Here is a 17,549-nt window from a genome sequence, read left to right as displayed (position 1 = left end):
CGTCTGAATTCCCTCTAAATGGTAACACACTCCTGTAATATGACCCGGAGTGGAACTTTATGGAATTGTAATGCTACAAATGTGGGAAACACAGACTAAGAAACAAAATTAATAAGATGCATTGTGGAACGAAATGGGACGAGAAAATTGAATATAGGCGATTACATTCCTAAAACACATTTAAGGAAAGAACATAGAAAATGGTTAAATAAATAACAAACTTTAGAAGTAAAGAAGCTTATAGACCTATCAGAAGGGAAAATTTTTGCAAAATTTAAGCATGGTTATATGCGGAGAGATGATAATCACATAAATAAGAAAGTAATGAGATTGAATGTGAACGGCTCTACGGTACAGGAAGACCAAAGAACGTATGGATAGATTGTGCGGAAGAGGATATGCCTAAGAATGGAGTGAATTCAAATATGGCGACTGATAAAGATGTGTGGAATTGTAATACTTTGCCTATTCCCTGTAGGGACAAGAGCAAGTTGATGACAAATAATGTTTTGTTTTTGTTTATTACCTATTTCATTAAAAAAATTATGTTTTTGTGAGTGAAATCACTGTGAATTACAATGTATCAACTTAATCGTTTTCAAAATAATGGATATTGTACTTTATTTGAATCACAAAGTAAAGATTTCTGTCAACGGAAATGGTTACTTTACAAATTTAAAATATTGATAAGTTGTCAAGTTGTCCGCCCTTCGATTTGCTTTTTCATTTCGCATTGTCCGCATTGCAAACTGTCTGAATCTGATTATATAAAAAAGCAGATATCGGAAAACCAGTTGCAAGTACATTACGCGTGGATGTCTCTGCGCTTACGTTAATGTTGTAAGCGCCTTATGATTTGTTATGCAAAATTAGATCTTAAGAATTTGATACAAAGTTCAAAATATTTTAACACAATATTTGCTGTTCGCGTGGCAACTCCGTTTAAGTATCCAACTTGATAAGGTAATATCACAAATGATTTGTTAGGCAATATTGAATCTCTTTACGTTGTATTAAAGTTCAGTTTCAGTTTATATTGTGTTTGCATTGTAAATTATCGGTTGCAATGTTTTGCGACGTTTCAGGCCGTCATTTAGCTACTAGTTTTGCTGCGGTTGCGTTAAACTTGACGCGACCTACGTTAAAATTGCTCGTAATTTTCTGCTGGTAGCTGACATGTTTAAAATACTAGTATTCGTAGACAATATTTACAGTCTCTAAGATTACATTAATCATAACGACTATTTCTAATGGTAACTATTTCAGGTTACGATATCCAATAGTTTGACCGGTTTGATGTCAAACTAGTTCGTTCTAGTTTAAGGCGAACATTTTAATGACTTTCGAATCATCAATTGACTATTCGAAAATAATTATTGAATTCAACAATTTTATAAAAACTACATATGACATCGAAAATATGTTTTTTCTAAAATATATTTGTTTCATTTTAAACAGAATTCTATTTTCAAATGTTTTACGTTACTAAAAAAAGCGAGCATTTGATTCGATTTTCAAAAATCAAACAAAGGAGTGATTCAAAATTGAATCGGTTGTTCGATTTTTAAACTTATTATTTTGTGTGTGAGTCGTCAGTTGTAAAAATAGCAAAATGGCTGAAGAATTAATTTGCGTGACAATTTATTCCAATTGTGAATATCAAGTGAAAGTGTTTGTAATATTTTTTAATATCCTACAAGTGTATTTTGACGTTGTTAAATATTGTAATTTGATTGCTCTATTAGGTAAAAACATCTAAGCTATTTACCCAAGTACTCTTCTTTTTGATCTCGGATTAAATGGGATGTTAGGAAATTATCATACTAATATTATTAAAGGGAATATTTAGATGGATGGATGGATGGATGTTTGTTTGAAGGTATCTCCGGAACGGCTGAATGGATTTTAGAACATAATCTAGAAGAACACATAGGCTACTACGTATTTTTTAATCCGGAAGGAATCGCGGGCTACAACAATTAATTTATAAATGAAAGTCAAAATATAAAACGAAATGAAATGACTTAATAAGAGCATAAAAAACAATAACAATATTGGAGAGATTAAATTCCAGTATATAAATATTTATATTATCCGTATTTTGAATGCAGCGTTTCCACTTTAAGCATTATTCACAGTTTTAAAATATGCTTCCATTTATGATACACGCGCATGACTCAGAGGAATTATCCAGGCGGCTTATTAAAAAAAAAAAACGATGCCAAATACCGGTTATTAATAACGTTGTAACGGTTATATTTTAAATTGATTCAGTTAAATGGTATGTCGCTGCCAGACAAGTTTTCGTTCGTTAAAATACCGAGTACAAAAATTTGTTTAAGTGAACATGAAAAGAGGAAATGATAGAGTTTGATAATTATTCATGATGCGTTATAAAGGAAGTCATATAACCAATATTGAAGTACTAGCTTTTACCCACGACTCCGTCCGCGCGGAATAAAAAAATAGAAAACGGGGGTAAAAATTATCCTATGTCCGTTTCCTGGTTCTAAGCTACCTGCCCACCAATTTTCAGTCAAATCAATTCAGCCGTTCTTGAGTTATAAATGGTGTAACTAACACGACTTTCTTTTATGTATATAGATTGTACGGAAGAGTGTCTAGTTTTAGTAACATATAATTAGTTTATGTTTCATTAAATCAAACAAAATTCGAGTTTTTTTTATGTTATTAATATTATAAATGCGAATTTTTATGAATGATGAATGGATGGATGGATGTGTGTTTGAAGATATCTCCGGAACAGGTCAACGGATCTTGATGAAATTTAGCACAGATATAGAACATAGGAAGAAGACATAGGCTACTTATTAAGTTTTTCTTTAAGAGTCGCGTGCGACAGCTGGTAGTTAATAAAGAAATTAGTTAATCCCACACGCTCGAAAAAAAATATTACCTTTGAATATGTATTGTTATCTCATAAATATTTAGAAAGAATTTTTTCACAATTTTTGAAAAAACTGGTTTTACGAGTTACCGGAGTCTTCATCTAGGGTTGCGATGTTATGAAAAACACAAAACACCTTCACACACACCTTCTTTAGCATTACTTTATTTTACTTTAAAAATCTTTATAAGAGTTCCAAAAATTAAACACACTAATGTGTATATTCAAATAATACATTTTTATGAGATAATTATTACAAATTCAATATTTTGATACGGCAATTAAATGATTACTTCCGACTAAATGAATACGAAACAAAATGGAAACAAACAAAACAAAAGGCTGAAATTTAATTAGCAGCTCGGTAAATTATGAAACTCCATAAAATTAAACTGTATTTTACGCTTTATAGGATGTAGGTTATATTTATTGTAAAAATAGAAGAATACATCTAATACAAATAGATTCCATAATTGCGACATGCTTTTGATTGGCCTTTAAAGTAGAAACTACGATTAACCATTGGTTTCTGAGACCAAAACCTATAGCTCTTATTATCTTAAACAAAACAGTGATAAAGATATGTTTTAAACATGGATTTTAGTCTAAGAAACCTACGATAAGTAAAAATCCATAAAATTAAACGACAAAAAATAACGTAAGTGACATCTGTAACCCAGGGGGATAGACAGAGGACTAGGACTTCCATTTGGCTCGGTCGTGTCACACTTTAACCTCTACCATATTCATAGATCTACGCATGCTAGGTAAGTGATCTTATTACTCTATTGTAAAAGTTGGAATGAAATAACCTAGTTTTGATTTAAAAAATCGGCTGACTGAGGCTCTGATGGAAAGCGTCATCTATTGGCTGTTTTATAAAACAAAGATATTAAAACTTTTTTGAATATGCCGGAATATATAAATAAAAAATAATATCGATGTTAAAAAGGTTAGAAATGTTGATTCGAACTCGCTTTTCACTAATTTAGAATTCTGACACTCTGAGGAAAAAGACAAGTTGAATGATATCTCAGTCGTCGAAATCGATTCTGTTTTTTAGGCTCTAGGTCGTCACAACGGAATTTAAATAAATACAAACCAACACACATAAAAATAAACATAAATACGCGTGAAAAATATAAATCTCTTGTTAATTATGTAATAAATGACTAGTACAGTTTAAGAAACATTTTTTTATTTTTAAATCACACTTGAATGAAACGTTACTTAAAGCGTATTTTTTCTTAAGAATTCTCAGTCTTGTTTCTCTCAGAAATGGGAATATTAAGCAATGTTAGTACACTTTACTAATTTAACTTTTACAACTATCGTAAAAAGTATGTTATAACAAAACACGCCTCCGTACTATAAACCAAAAAAAGATGGCAATCAAGGTTTATGACATTGTAAAGGTTTTAAGTAAATACCGTAAATTTTGTAACAAACTGTAAGGTTTTGTTTAATTTATAACTAGGTTTTGTAGGTTAAGAAGAGGCGTTTGTTTCTACGGTTTAGATATTAAAAGGTGTTCAGAATTTACAATACCAAAGTAAAACATGTTGCTAATTAAAAAAGAAAACCATAAATCCAACTGACAACTGACTCTTTGAAGCTTCACGGCAAAATACGTATCAAGTGATACCTCACTAGCCAAAATCAATTAAGTCGTTTACGCTACAGTAGATTACACCGAACATTTTGCGACGTTATAAAGAGTGGACGTTATATGGAGTGAGGTAAAATACGTTATTTTTCTTTTCTATAACAACAAGTTATTACTGAAATAGATGCGCGAGAAAAGTTATACTTTTCTTCCGCTTCTGCAGCATGTTTAATACAACGTTTTTGACAATATACGTTGAATTTCGTCATCTCACCATGTTTACAGTTCGAAAGTGTGAAAGCATAAGGTACTGTCGCCTATGACAATTTAACGAAAGTCGTCGTAAAAAAAAACAATTATTCCCTCTACGATTCTAATCCTCATTATGTCAGTCGTAGAAAACTCGTGCTAGATAATACAAAACAAAAGCGATTTTCGACGTTAAGTAGAGTGTGCGTGTTATATGGAGTGTATGGAAAACAAGGTAAACCAACCAAACTCTGACGTTACTTTGAGTGACGTTATGAGGTGTTTACACTGCAATATACATTGTTGCACTTAGCTAAGTTACTATTAAACACTAAGGATTTAAAAGTAACTAACTTAACATGGTCCAGGTAAAGTTTTAAGCAAATAACATCATTCCGACCTTTACCCGTGCTAACTATGAAATCTATTTCCCGAACCGCAAAACTGTTCGTATCATAAATTGTATGCTATATAAGTATTTATGTATGTACATATATATTTTTTTATACCTCGTACGTTCGCTACAAAATGCTGGTTACAACCGTACGTCATTTATACTGGCAATAAATGTCAAAGTTTTCCTTAAAACTATCAGATCGGCCTTTTTTAGTGCTTTTTTTTACTATTTTGCGGGCCCGTATTTGCCTTATCGTTAGATAATATATTATAGGTATAATTGAATTGAGATAGGACGGGTTTATATAAGTTTACGGGCACTATCTACAATCTTAGGGGCGTTTGCCGGAGTTTTATGTGTCTAATATGATATCTTGACATTATTACGGAGTCCGTTTAATTTTTTATTGAATTAATACAATAAACATTATACACAACCTACTAAAAAAGTTTTTATTATTTTTATTAGCCGTATTTGAAGAAGGTACATAGTTGAAGTTTTAATAAAACATTATTTTCTTTTCTTAACTAACTTAATGCTTTTTTTTGTACCTGACTGACAAAGAGGGTAATGTTTTTCATCCGTATGTATGTTTCTTTTTTTGTATGTAAATTCCGTTGTGACCGATTATAGCCTAAATGACTGAACTTATTTTGACGACTGAGTTGTCAATCAATTCGTTGTCTTCTGCAGAGTGTCATAGAGTATATTACATCGTCAGAAAACGTACATAGATGCCGTGAGAGATGTAATTCTAAAAGTACTTCCTTGACTTAGACTCTTTCATTGATTACTTTTGCTTGCCTTTCAGAAGTCATATTCTTAGCGCGTAATAAAAAAAGACGTTCAATTGAACTTAGCTATGCGTGTTAGTTAAATGACTATACCAATATTTGCTAACTTCTCTGCTATGAGTTCAGAACTAACATTACTTAGGTACTAATGGAATAAAGTAATGGTCTCTATACTAACCGAATGAAAAGATTACATTTTGTGTTCCTAGCCCGTCTTTGAATAGGATGGCCGTCTTAAGAGAAGTCAAGAAATGAAATCTAGTACACAATTTAATTACGTAATAGCGTCCATGGAATTACTGTAATGAACTAAGCTTTGATCATGCATTAACCTACCAGGAAAACACAGTCTACGAATGTTTCTTAGAATCTCTATGAATGTTAAAAGATGAATTCCTTAATGTATTACATGCAGACAGGTCGACTCTTCAAATAAACTGAATCACAAATGTGTTTTCTTTTAATTTAATGAAAACTTGATAACAATTATATTTTCAGATGTATTTAAAATGTTGTTACATATATTGTACAATATCTTATGATATGTTTATCTAACTTATTACTTATGCAAATTTTAAGTTTCTTTTGAGGTGAATCTTGCCAATATTTATAAACAAGCTGTCGTACGCGACTCCATCCGCGTGGAATTGAAAATAACTTACCAAGTAGCCTATGTGTTCTTTCAGACTATATTCTACATCTGTGCCAAATTTCATCAAGATCCATTGAACCGTTCCAAAGATAACTTCAAACAAACTTCCATCCATCCATCCAAACATTTGCATTTATAATATTAGTAAGATTAATAAGCACACTTTTATGGGATTCATAATACATTAAATTTGAATTTAGAATTGCGCCATCTGGTTTAAAACAAACAAGTTTAAGGCAAGATCCATAAAGATCCATAAAATAATATTTTTTAGTTTTTTGTAAATAGGAAATTTACAGCTGTATAGTAATGTTGAAAAACTTAACTAATATTCGAAAAGCTTATCAAATAACTTTAACAACACAATACGTTGTAGAAAAAAAATACATGTTTCTTGTACCTGGTATTCACGGAAGTATTTGACAGTAGTGGTCCGGGTTGACTTTTTCACACCTTTTATTTGTACAATTACTTATCTGTACACATCTAATGCATTCTTTGTCCCTATAATTGCCAGACTGAGTCACAAATACATTTAGGCCAGAGAATGTGTGGGCGAAATAGATGGATGAAAAATTTAAACCATTATTATGAATTTACGTGGTATTTTTATTGCTCGCATAAATCATTCGTTTCTATGGTTTTGGAATTTTGTTTTTTTAATGTAAAATTGCCTACGAGTTTTATAAAAATTACTTATCTTTTATGTTAGATGTATTTTGTAGTTTTTGAAGGATGCAAAATATATTTGATTACACGGTATTTATTTGGTTTCTCACACCAATTGAATATAACTTTCAAATATTTCAACCTAACTAAATATACAAAATAGACAATGAAAATAAAATCTTTATTCAATTATAAATTACGTACAGTACGACTTAGAGTCCTTCAAGAACCGAGCGTATCACCATCTCAAAGGCCGGCAACGCATCTGCGATTCCTCTGGTATTGCAGATGTCCATGGGTGTCGATGAACACCTTGGTGTTCCCGCTGCTCGTTTGCCCCCTTCTTTTATATAAAAAAAAATTTCCATAAAATTACCAAATAGATAATTACGATGACTGTAAGTAATTTTCAATTTAAACTAATATGATATCACTTTCTAATCATAGTGGGTAGAAAGAAAAATTTCACTTTATAACGTTATCTCAGTCTTCATTAAAATAACACGCTTTAATCAGTTACAATGATACTACGAAATTTCTAAACCGCAATTTCTATTATTATGTTACGGAAATTGATTAGATCTACTTGGTGGTGGGGTTCAGTTGGTGAAAATGAGGTCATACACCAAATTAGAAAACATTATAATCCCAAAAGTCTATCTAAAAATATAAAGATAGAGAAAATATCTGATATTTTTAATTAATTTTTCATTAGTCTCGGATCAAAAAACCTATCTATCCAACACTGTTTTAGTACCGTTGTTAAATTAGACTACGTGATAATTGGTAATCATATCCGCTTCAGCATGTCTTCACTAAAAACATTTTCATTACCAAACTTATGCCAATAATTTAGTTTTTTGTATTATTTATAGAAATGTATCTCTCTTTACACGCTTAGTAAGCTCGCGATTTTAACTTAATAAAAAATATACTGTATATCAACCACCATCCTTTTTTGCTGTTCCAGTCTAGACAAAAAACATTTGAAAGTGTTTTATGAGGAACCATACGTATGCGGATCCCCAAAATGTAAATAACCGTTGATCGCGTGGGCGCGACATTTCCACAGCTCAGTCGAGGCGCCTCCCCGGTGACCGCATTTCACAACGGCTCGACTACAAGATGCATTAAAAATCTTCCTAAATAGTCTTGGCATAGCTTTAAATGAAAAACGCTTTGCAGCCGTCGCTCGCTAACTTTAGCTTACATTAGACGCATTCTGGTTTTGTTTTATTTCTACATTTGAATTTTAAAACATATTGTTATTAATATTAAATATATTGCAATTAATAAATATTTGTAGTTGTCTGACATCTCTTTATCACAGTCTATGTTACTCAAGAACAGTGTAGTATTATAATGGTGTAAGAATTTTTAAATCGGTTGAGTAGTTTTTAAGTTTACTCGTGAAAAGTTTAAAAACACGAATCTTTTTTTTTGTTATTGTGGAAATAGCATACTTAGTTGTAGTGGCGAATTATTCTTTAAAATCAGTTCAATAGTTTTTGAGTTTATTCGTGAGAAGTACCTTAACACGTATCTTTTTTTTCGTTTTAATATTATTGAAGAAAAAGCATAGTTGTAATGGCGAATTATTTTTTGACATCGGTTCAATAGTTTTTAAGCTTGCTCGTTTCAAGTAAACAAAAACACAAATTTGTTTAACTACCAGAAAAAAATCACTTAATGTGGCCATTATTATTTTACACACCGAAGATAACCAAAGTAAATAACGAATTAAAAAAAAACTCGCAACTTTTTTACAAATAAAACACTAACGAGTCAATTTATTAATTAAAAAGGCGTTCTGTTCGCTTGAATCAGCGACAAAATAAAAACCTCCAAAATTAACTAAATAAGGAAATGAAGCAAGAAGAAATATTTAAAAAGTAAACAAATTATTGTAAAGCCTTAAGCCTTACGGTCGCAGTAAAAGCAGGAAAAATATGTAAGGGACATTGCGTATAACAAAGTTTTCTTTCTAAGTGAAAGAAACAGTCCTAAACATACAACCGAAGTAAATAAACTAAAAAGGAGCTCTTTGAACATGATCTACTGGAAACAAAACAGGTCACAATAGGGGCCATTTCGTCATATTTATTTACTTGTGGACAATACGAAGGTAACTACGTATGCGCATTGTTAAGACGAAATGAGTTTGCTCCTCATTTTCCACGACTGAAATTTCTCATTTTAATCTGACTCTTACAAAAAAGCTTACTAATTCTATTGTGTTTTGTAAAACATGAAGTAGTTTGTTGTGTATTCAACATTATATGAAAGAAACGACGCCTAACAGATTTTAATAGCAAAAAAATCTTTCCCAATTTCCATTGGAACACATATAGGATCATCCAATAATCGCTTGAGGCTCGAAATGGTTCCGAAAAACATCACAAAACATCACGAAGTCGTAAAATATCACGTGAATTTATTCTCTAACTGAAAAATATAGTAAATAAATTATTTTAAAAATTTTAATATTACTTTTTTATAACAAAAATACATATGTTTTAGGTATAGGAGTAAAGGGTAGTCAAACCTCAGTAAAGGGTACTCAAAGTCTCACAACATATCACCAGTAAGGGGTCATAAGTTACTAAAATATTACGTGATCGATGGACGAAAAGTTGTAAAACACATTTGTGAAGCTTACAGCTTTGTTAAAAGTTTGACTATGTTTTCACGCATCGTATTGCTAGGTCTTTTTTTATATGTTCTAAAACAACGAAACGGACATGTTTTATGCATGTTTTGTGATAATGGAAACGCACGCCCAATACAATAACAACCAGTTACCTTATACAATGCTTATTATAATAATCTAAACAATATTACATTACAGAGATTAATCACGAATATGAAATTTAATATTCTAGTAATTCAACAGAATCTAGACTTTCCGTTCATAATAACATATCATTTTACAGCGATATCATCTTGTAACTGTATGTTACCATTGTTTAAAAACTTCTATAAAACAGATTATGCTACAAAATATTAAACTTAACACGTTAGCTGCGAGGCCATTTTGGCGGAACTTTCAGCCAGTGCGTTTGAGGTCTGTTCGTGGCAAAGTTGAACTTTTTTCCAGTGCTATTGAGGCCTCTCCTGCCTCACAAAATTATGTTTTCGAAAAACATTTTTAAAAAATCCAAATTAGACGATATTTGCTTGAAACTTCACTATTATGAACTTAAATATGTGCATAATATGAATCTAGCTTCGCCTGGAGTTAGGACGTTTCTTTAATGAATAAAGTAAAATTAAAAATTTGTCATCGGTTCTGCCTCAAATCGCACTGAAAGGAAGGTCAATTAATGCATCGACTAGTGATGGGATTAAAAGAGAGTCGTAGTTACGATAAATGTTTATTGAGTATTAATCACTGAAAATGTTTTTCATTAAAACATGGTAAACAAAAAGATTTGTCACACTGGACACAAAAAGTCACAATTTTTTTAGTTTTCTTAGCAGCTTGCGTGCCATTCAATGTCACTCTTAATTTTTCGTAGCAACCTACGCAGCGCTTTCTTTGACCACCTCTTTGGAACAAATTATCAGCACATCTGCCGATAGGAAATCTTGAAATAAAATATATATTTTAGATCTCTTGTGTGTGTGTGTGCGTGCGTGTGTGTGTGTGTGTGTTTGTGCGTGCGCGTGTGTCTGCGTGTGTGTTTGTGTGTGTGTGTGCGTGGCTTTGTCTGTGCGTGTACTTATCCGTTCATCGATTTTAGGCATATATGGTACAAATTATGCCCTAGCGCGTAGTTATTTTACTATACCTGAAAGGAAAGGAAATTTCCTTTTTTTTTAATTTGAGTTTTGTTGTTTATTTTGGATTTCGTAAGTGTTTTTGCGTTTACTTCTTTTTTTTTACTCACAAGTGTGTTGAAAAACATCGTATGAGGGAGCATGATGATTGTTGGTCGCTCGGTTTTCTTGTAGAGGTCGCCTTTGAACAATGCCACCTTTCACGCAATAATCAACTTTGCTACCTAGTAGCATAACATACTAATATATGTCTTGTTTGCGTTTACGTTACCGCGTAGTACATATGTGAGAGTGTGTGTCTGTTTGTGTGTATGTATGTATGTACCTAGTCTTACTAATTTCAGTATAGCAGCCGTGGCCACCGAAGAAACAACTCGAACTTTCCAAAAGAAGATAAGACTTCCTACTATTAAGGAATCTGGAATTGTAAACCAGAAATATAAATATAACATTAAAATATATGAGTAATAGGTACATCAAGTCCCATGCTGCAGCATTAGCAAAACAATCCACACTTAAAAAAGGGCAAAATTGCAAAGGGGATTTTTGTTATTGAAATATTGGATTTTAGTCATGGTGTGACGAGAGCAAGCTTTTGCTCTCGTCTCAGCGAATAATCAGCAAAAACATTCAACGTTCTCTGTACAAAAACGATGATCAGCACACAATGGTAAAAATTGCCACTATGGATTAAACTTCGAATGGAACTGTGACTTGCTTAAAATAACAGTGAAGAATAATCCACAACTGAGCACACATTTTAAGGCAACACCCATGTGCAAAACAAAATAATGATGATAATTGAGTATTGTTAGTGGTGAATGTGCGTGCGTGCGTGCGTGCGAATATTATATTAAGTATAAGACGTATTAATCGTGCTATTTAAGTAGAATTAGTTAATAGTAGCTTGGCTATTAGTGTTGTGTTTCTGGCTCGTAAATACATTCTGTGTCCGATTTATGCACTTTTGGTTCATAATAGACATAGGCCACCCCCTTAAAATTCAAAGTTGCAGTAATTTAGGTTTTGTATGGTATAAGTAAAATTTTTACCGAGGTCAACATAGTTTCTCATAACTCCAATAAACATTTTCAAATAAGTCAGATGAGTACTTCATCTGACTTATTTGGTATTATTGGTTTAAAACGTTAAGGATTTTAAAATAAAGTTCTACGCTCAATCTTTAATAAATCCTGCCAAAACGTCCTCGAAACTCGAAACGTTATCGAAACTTTTCACAACACTAAGCTAGGATGCGCGGCGCCCTCGCCGCCCGCGCTTCGTGCAGTGCGGCCATGAGGCCTACAAATTTTGAGATAGATTTGACCTCAATCCGCACTAGGCGTAATTAATTTCTTTTCAGTGCGTTTGGGGCCTGTAGGACCTCATTTTTATCTAATTACGCCATTGGGCTAGATATCGCAAGAGAAACATTTCTATATATTTGACTCTGTCGTACTCATAGAAATACTGATCTAGTAGCCTCCCGCACAGAGCGAAACAACCCGATTTTGACTGCCGCACCAGCGAGAAGTCACGCTTTGGGCCTGTTCTGCCTCAATCCGCAGTTAACGTGTTAATATACTCTATGCCAAAAAAAGAAACAAAGTTTTTTTTACCATTATAATCGCGATTTTATTTGAACAAATTCAGTTTTAACTGATCATTTGTTAAAAACATACGTTCAAAAAATTCCAAAGATTACGAATCGAAAAACACATTTATTTTATAAAGCATCTAATTAATATCAATATAAAAATATAATTTAGTTTACTTTAGGAATAAATAGCATTCTTATGTTAAAAGATTTTTTTTTAAACTAAGTAGTCTTTGAGTTTATTCGATTCAAATATAAAAACTTTCCTCCTTACAATATTAATAACTAGAATAAACTAACATACAAATAGAAATTCAACTCCGTATCTCAAACCACTAAGCTACTATAATAAACATGTATTAAATGAGCCATTTCTCAGCAACAAAGAATTAGGTCGGTAAGATTTCAACGTAAATCCGAACAACGTATTAATTCCTGATAAGGGACACAGTCGGTTTAGCGAAACGAATAAAAACCGCACCAGTGGAAACAATAGCGTATACCAGATTGAGTTTTAACTTAACAATCGCTTCATGAAGGCGATTTCCGTGATACTTAATCATTTTAATAAACCTGTTGACGTATTATGGATAAGAAAACTACGATATTACTTACTCGTAAGTACCTTAGCCTCAGTGTTTATACGGCATGTTAAGTTTTAATTTTTGCTTGGCTTCTAAGCGTGATAACTTAATGTTATATAGCCTAAAACCTTTATTAGTTGTTGGACTATCAAAGTGAAAAAGATTTTTCCCAATTCAATATTTAGTAACTGAGATTAGTGCGTACAAATATGATTAATTCAAAATGCATAGGTACAGGTTAAATGGATATTAATTCAAAACTTTGCCTATTAATATGCTGTATTTTTTATATAAACATTTTTTATTTTAAAGTTAAAACTTTGATAATGCAATTGAATTTAATGAAATTTAAAATCTCGAAAGTACAAAACGTAGTTTTTTTTTCAATAACAAAGCGCAAAATTAAAGCGTTTAATCGATATTACAAAAACTTGCAAGTCTCGTTTCGATTTGAAATTGAAAGATTTCTTTGAGATGTCCTACATCAAGTGAAAATACTTCATACTGTATACCTTTGACCTGAATTCTTTTCGTTTGTATAAAGACAATAGTCTACTGAAAATTGGAAGCAATGAAAAATCTTGGTCTCTTAGCAATATAGAAGGTTGTATCGAGACAATTTTTCTTTTATTTTAATTTGACAATCTCCAATACCCGATTCTATGAATGAGGCTACAATTGAAACTTGAGAACTCTTACTATAAAAATAACAAGGATGCCCGACACAGATCTCGAAGCAACAAAAAATAACCTTTGATGTGACTTTCGTAAAGAAAGCCCTAACATGAGTTCTCACTCGATTCTCACTGCTCTTGTAATTATGATATTAACTCGATCACTGTGTTTTTTTTTTTTTTGTTTAAATCGTTGGAATTAAGTAATTTGTAAACCTGTGCAATTACATTCAATCTTATTAATATTATAAATGCTAAAGTTTATATGGATGAATGTTTGTTTGAAGGTATCTCCAGAACGGCTCAACGGATCTTGATGAAATTTGGCACAGATGTAGAACATAATCTGGAAAAACACATAGGCTACTTATTACGTTTTTTTTTAATTCCGTGCGGACAGATTCTTGGGCGACAGCTAGTACTTAATAAAACAATGCATTTGTCAACATTAAAATCTAAAAGAGTGGTTAGACATTTCTAATTTACGTTAAACTATTAATGTCGGTGATGCAAGAAATATGTATCTGGACTACGGTGAATTAACTATAACCTTTTTTATCCATGATTATGTCGAAAGTAAAATATTATTTTAGTAAAAACCATTATGAGTTCCTGAAATTAAGTGTTTAAATAAACGAATTCTATCGCATTATTATTCGAAAAGAAAGTTGTAGTTACTACTTTGTTTTCAGTTTACTATTTAAATATTGTGACATTAAAATCTTCAATTGACGTGTCATCGAGTGAGTTTTGATACAATAGTAGCAGCGAATAATCAAAGTTAAAACGAGTTTCCCAGAGAGGCCATGACTTGGGATAATTGACCAACAGGTGCGGTGGCTACTGTTGTTTATTTTTGTGCCGAAGGTACCGGGATTCAACTAACAACCAGCCTGGAATTACCTGAGATAATAAAAGCGTCTGATATTACCTTCGATTTCTACCAAAATTAAGCTTGTACCTAAAAGTTTGGACCGTGAATTAAATGGTGTGTGAATTTACATGATACTTTATTGAAGGTATTCAGTGTTTTATGTTGGAACGTGTTAATAAAGGGCATGCGATAATCTTACTAATATTATAAACTAGCTTTTACCCGCGACTCCGTCCGCGCGAAATAAAAAATTATAATAGAAAACGGGGTAAAATTTATCCTATGTCCTATTCCTGGTTCTAAGCTATCTGCCCACCAATTTTCAGTCAAATCGATTCAGCCGTTCTTGAGTTATAAGTGGTGTAACTAACACGACTTTCTTTTATATATATAGATGCCAATGTTTTAATGGATGTTTGTTCGAAGGTATCTTCAGAACGACTCAATGAATCTTGATGAATTTTGGCACAGATGTAGAACATATTTTGGAACAACACATAGGCTACTTGTTAAGTTTTTTTTTAATTCCGCGCGGTTGGAGTCGCAGGCGACAACTAGTGATGATATAAATGAACAAATACAAGATAATATAAACGATCTATTATTTTTAAAAATGGAACCATGAAATGAAGAAACAAAAACGTATCTACAAAATCGTATCGAAAAAATTTATTAAGAAAATATAATTCGTAATGGAATTTCATTGATTAGGATAAAAGTTAAATAGTGTAGGTTTCCACAACCGAAACACTAACCAAAAATATTTTCTCTGATTACAACAGTGAAAACCCATGGTAAGGGATCCCATTAATAAACTTTAAAGTTCAAAATCATGAGCAAAATAATTCTTAAGAAATAAAAATCGTAACAAGCAACAGTGGTATAGGTAATGTGATAAGTGGGTACCATTGACCTGCAAAACGACAGCAATTTTCACCCTTTTCCCAAACACAATTACCGCCACAATAGCCTGCATTAGATCCACACGTCACGCCCGACTTTTCCTCTGTATGTCAGTCAACTCACAAATTACTCCGCTGAAAGATAATTTTGCTACGTGACTCGAACAAACGGTCCCTGAGTTTTGAAGATTTCAAACACACGTAGAACATATACAACTCAGGGTCAACAATATCTATAATTAAGTACATCTTAAACTAAACAAAAAAAGACAAACTGCAAACTACGTTAAAATTCTTTAAAATTCTAAAAGTTTTCTATTCACTTATTTATTTTTTCAAGCGTGGAATAGAAACGAGGTCCTATTTGTTTAGGCCCTAAGTCGATGCAGCAAGTATAGGCAAAGCAATAAGAGAGACTCCTTGATACAATTTATCCATCACACAAAACATAAAACTTCCTGACCTTTCCTTTACTTGGGTCAGCACGCTACTCTTCCATAATTCTCTGTCAGCTGTCATCGAAATAATTCTCCACTTATTTAAATCCTTTTTCATTCAATTCATCAATACTTCAAACTGAACAAGAGAAAAAAACTAAATAAATGTGTATTTCTAATCTAGCTTAGTCCAAGCAGAATTAAAAAAATAATAATTAGGCGACTATGACCCGGCCAAATTTCAGCGTATTATATTTTATAATATTAGTAAGAAATAAGATTACTTTTAGTTCTAAAATCCTCTCATTTATCACTTATGTATCCTTATTATCCAGAATTTTTATTCTATATAAAAAATGCTAATATTGTGTTAATTTTTTTTAATATTGTTATTATTTTGCAACAAAAATAATTTTAAAAAATTTATTGTAAACAATATAGCGGTGAACATGATTATAAAAATATTTGTTTGATGGAATTTGATGAGTACTTGCTATCAAACATGTAAGCATTTTTCCGTATTCGATATCTGTATATTCAAAAATTATAAATTAAAAATATTAATTTTGGTTCAAATAATTAAATTAAATATATAAATAATTATGAATTCCTATTCCTATAAAAACTATTTCTAAATTTAATTAAGGAATAAAATATACACTAACCTTTAGAAAAAAACAATCTCGCTGTTATTCACTAAACACACAATCTTAAATCCGAAAATATCTTAAAACAACACTTTATACCACTTAATTTATAAATTAAAAAATTCTACCACAAATAGTCAATTAAAATGGTCTATTAACTCACTCTATATTTATTTAATTAAATTATTTTAATGTACGAATAATATTAAAATACCGCGTAATTTAACGCGTCTCGCGAGTCAGAGTACATACACACTGTTACGTCTCGCGCCCAGCCGGTACTGAGGGTGTATGGAAGCTCCGCTCGCCCGGACAGACTTTTAACATACACCAAACAGGCGTAGACGGTGTATTAGGTAGAATGTTTTAATTCCAACAAATCACAATATAAAATTTAATATTTTAAGTGCCGCTAAAATAATCACATATTTAAGTTAACCAAGAAGGTTAGTCAGTGGCACTGAAAGTTTCAAAGTATTTGTAATTTTCAGTTAAAATATTTTCCAGGTGATTACAATGTTACTGTCTCATTAATTTTCAGTTGATTTCAATTACTAACTGTTTAAACTATATAATGATATATAGTACAGATGTTATAAATAAAAAAAATATCGTACCTTTCATAATTAATTTAGAAAGTAATAAAGAAGTTTTAAAGCGTGCAAAACCAAATTCTGTCTTGTTAAATTAATCTCTTTTGTGGTGACAAAAGATAATATTTTAATTAGCCATTAATCTAATTAGAAGATAAAATTCTCTCATTGCTTAAATGGTTGATT

General features: G+C 31.6%; 1 protein-coding gene across 1 annotated transcript in view; it reads right to left on the bottom strand.

Moving 5' to 3' along the window:
- The window catches only part of LOC106709430 (irregular chiasm C-roughest protein), a 60,823-nt gene extending 43,899 nt beyond the window's left edge, over nt 1-16,924 (bottom strand). Inside the window, exon 1 of the mRNA XM_045684701.1 lies at nt 16,789-16,924. The gene's annotated coding sequence lies outside the window, so the exon portion shown is untranslated. The remainder of the gene's footprint in view (nt 1-16,788) is intronic.
- Between the last annotated feature and the right edge of the window lie 625 nt (nt 16,925-17,549).

The sequence above is a fragment of the Papilio machaon genome, chromosome 27, assembly GCF_912999745.1.
Source record: "Papilio machaon chromosome 27, ilPapMach1.1, whole genome shotgun sequence".
NCBI lineage: Eukaryota > Metazoa > Arthropoda > Insecta > Lepidoptera > Papilionidae > Papilio > Papilio machaon.
Note: the sequence above shows the minus strand (reverse complement) of the source record. Positions and strands in the feature narration are given on the sequence as shown.